The sequence below is a fragment of the Acyrthosiphon pisum genome, chromosome A1, assembly GCF_005508785.2.
Source record: "Acyrthosiphon pisum isolate AL4f chromosome A1, pea_aphid_22Mar2018_4r6ur, whole genome shotgun sequence".
NCBI lineage: Eukaryota > Metazoa > Arthropoda > Insecta > Hemiptera > Aphididae > Acyrthosiphon > Acyrthosiphon pisum.
The window spans coordinates 161,464,231-161,467,978 of record NC_042494.1 but is presented as its reverse complement, the minus strand read 5'-3'; positions in this window follow the sequence as shown (position 1 = coordinate 161,467,978).

Genomic DNA, 3,748 nt, shown 5'->3' with positions numbered 1-3,748 from the left:
GATGTACCTGCTGGGTAAATGGACTAAAAATAGACGACTTGAATTTGTGTTGTAAAAATTGTTGTTTTCTTTTTGTTATAAGATTTTATGAAATTATAAGTTGCCCCCCCCCCCCTATCCAAGGCTCTGGAGCCGCCCCTACTTATCATTCACATTTGTATGCGTGCAGTGTAGTAGAACCTTTTCATTTTCTGTATCTCATTAAGTAATTAACAGATCGATACGATTTTAAGATTGAATTTATTATACAATAAATACAATAAATATTAAATAATTATGTATTATATGCAAAAAAATTGATTTATTACTGTTTCATTCTGAGATAACGTAATAACAACTTATAAGGAACCTTGTATTACATTTTCAAGTTTTTTGACCAAGCGAAAAATTTGTTATGCCTATTGGCGATCAAAAGCTTATCAATTTACTGGCCAGCGGGGGGTGGTCTGAAACGGGCCAGATGGAAAAATAACATATAAATAATACACAGCGCGCCCGTTTCAGCTTATCAATTTGATAAGCTTTTGATCGCCAATAATTAGCTAAAAAAGAGTCAAAACATTTTGTACATTTTATGGTTTATACTTTGTAGAATATGCTAATAAGAAATAGTTTTAAACATTTGATGAAAAAAAACCGTGCATCTACGGTTATTATCTTTTTTTTTTAGTTTCAACAAATTATCAAAGCCGTATTTTTCAAAACCAGCTGGTTTTGCGTATACAATTTCTCGTTTTTCTTTATGCTTTTGAAAACATCTAAGAATTTTCGATTTTGATCTCTTTAGAGCACTAACTAGATTCAATTTTCCACCAGAAAATTACTGAAGTTAAAAATCGATGCATTAATTTGACAACTAACCGTGTACACAAACGCAAAAAAACACAGATATTTGTAAAATCAATACATTTATCGCTCCACTCAGAATCTAATAATATATATTGTTAACGTTGTTAATTGTTACGATTTCATAACATCAATATTTATACATGATATTATATAAAAGGTGGATGGTAGATCGATAAATAATTATGTAAAGACTAGTTCTTATCATGGCCATTGAAGACATTGAAATAAATTTTCCACATATATTTGTATTATTTAGCGGTGATAGATGTGCGAGGGTTGTCGTTTACGCACAGAAAATGAATAATGGGAAATTGTTTTAAATTTAAATGTCTATTTAAATATTATAATTTTCACTATAGAAAAAAAATATTTTTTACAAAGACAATATTATATTCATAATAGAAAATATACCTAACAAGTAACAATAAATAATTTTTTCAATCGATCGGGAAAATTCAGCAAGGGGAACTAACTCCCGATTTCCACCAATGAACTAACGTAGGTAAATAACATAACAGGTCGCTATACAAATATATCTAATGATTTTGCCAAAAAAACATTCATAACCATTTGTTAAATCCTATTAATTTTCATAAGTAAACGACGGCGCTTTGTGTAGGCAATTTAATGTCACTAGAAGTTTATCTCTCAACATTTTAAATAATAATAAAAAGGTGTATGCGACAGTGCCACAGTGATTTTTCTCAAGAGGACGTTATTACACCAACATTTGTACCAAATGCCTAACATTGCAAATTGAACGCTCGGCTAAACACTGAAACGGCTCCGTTACTTTAAAAATTATAGTGTATTGCCTATTATAATTTTTAAAGGTAAGAATGGTAAGATTATTATCTAGGTACTCTCATCGGCATTTTAGTATGTTTTGATTTTAATACTAATATTTTAAGACGTACAAACAATTGACAATTTCAAAATACCTTTAAATATTATAATAAGTAAATTCACTCTCTGATTTTTAAACTAACGGAGCTACACGTGTTTTGCTTAGCGTCAAACTTGTATGTATGTTACGCACTCGTATGGCGGAGACAACAAATGTCGGTGTAACGTTGACACGGCTGCGGCGGTTTATGATGTTGCGGCTAGCTGGTGCATGTGTGTGATGCGGAATATGTAGAATACACAACATGATTCAGTTATTTAAGTAGCCCTATAGCATTTATTATTTTAAATAATTACAAGTGACCTAGCGAAGTCTGTTTTTACAAAGATCTCACACGACCGCGTGGTTGTTGTGACCGATATGCGGTCGGTGGTATCACGGTTCGACAGCATAGGTCTATCGACGGTCGGACGAGTGGAAATCGAGAGCAAGACGAGTGCCGGCGGCCGGTATTCGTATGCGACTTGTCTTCCCGTCCCGTCCTGTGCCTTTTGACAAAGTTGGGAGAGTCGACGGTGTCACGCCGTCGTAGCCTGTGGTGGCGATTAGCAAGATGCAGACAGGTCGCTCCGGTTCCTGTACTTGTTGTGCTGGTCGCCGTTGCGTACCGTATCAACGTCCTCTTAAGAGTAAGCTTGTATTGCGTACAGACCAGAGCATATTTTAACATACAGAGTACGTACATGGCACTAGTACCCCCAGTGATATTTGAATGCTACCCAGTGGTGGGTGATCATGCCACTGACCAACACATTCTGATAACGAATATATATTATTTAACCTTACCTTTTTTTTAAAAATATTTCCTTAGATTAGTTTGGGACTAAATTTAATTTAAACATTTTTTATAAATTTCCAACTTAAAATAATTTGCTAATTTTCGTGTTTTTTCCGTATTTTATCAATATTTGAACTTTAAATGCTTATAAAAAAAAACTGTGACTAAGGATTATTAATATTTTTCAAATGTCATTATAAAAATATAGTAGGAGTTTTGTATTACATTTTCAAGCTTTTTCACCCGACAAATAAAGTTTTATTGACATTCATAGATAAAAAAAACCTAAAACTGAGTATATCCGTAAACTGCAGCTCAGAAAGAGTTAAAATATTTTGAAAGTTTTTTCATGTATAAAAAAGGCTAATATAAACATTTAGTGAAAATGTCATGTATTTACGATAATTTGTTTTAGAGTTACGCCAAAAACCAAAATCGATTTTGTCAAAAACCGATTTAGCGCAAAAATTCCCGTGTTTCCTTAATTTTTATTTTGCGATTTTGAAAACTATTGGGAATTTTAAATTTTGACCTCCCAAAAGTACCAACTAGATTCACTTTCCCATCAAACAAGATACTGAAGTTGAAAATCGAAGCATTATTTCGACTCCTAATTGAAAATACCCAAATTCTGAGCAAAGACGGTCAGTCAGCCTATGATATTAGTATATTGCTAAGTAAATTAATTGATGATATAATTGTGAATAAAGTAATTTATATATAACCTATTTTCGTTGAACCTTTTTTTAAATTTTCAATTGTTAGCTATAAAAGTTGAACATTTTATAAATTTTTAACTACAAAATAATTATTATTTTGTCAAAATTCGAACTTTAAATACTTATTCAAAAACATTGTGCCTAAGTATTTTTAATTTTTTCCAACAGCAGGGACGGTTTTAGCGGTGAGTGTGGGGGGTATCCACCTCCCCACTTACAACACCTGGTCCATTTTAGTCGACAAATTTGTCATTTTGATATAGCGGTCGGCAAATCAGCAATTATGAATTTATTATAATTTATGATTATTTCAAAATTCAAATATAATTTATTATACTATTAGTAAATAATATTTGAGAAATACAAATAGGTAACAAAAAATATTTATATAATGTAAATATATATATATAATATTGCATTTCAATCATATGCTTTTACCAGTAGCATGTCATGTAAGATAAATAGTACTCCAGCATTGAATAACAGATATTGGGG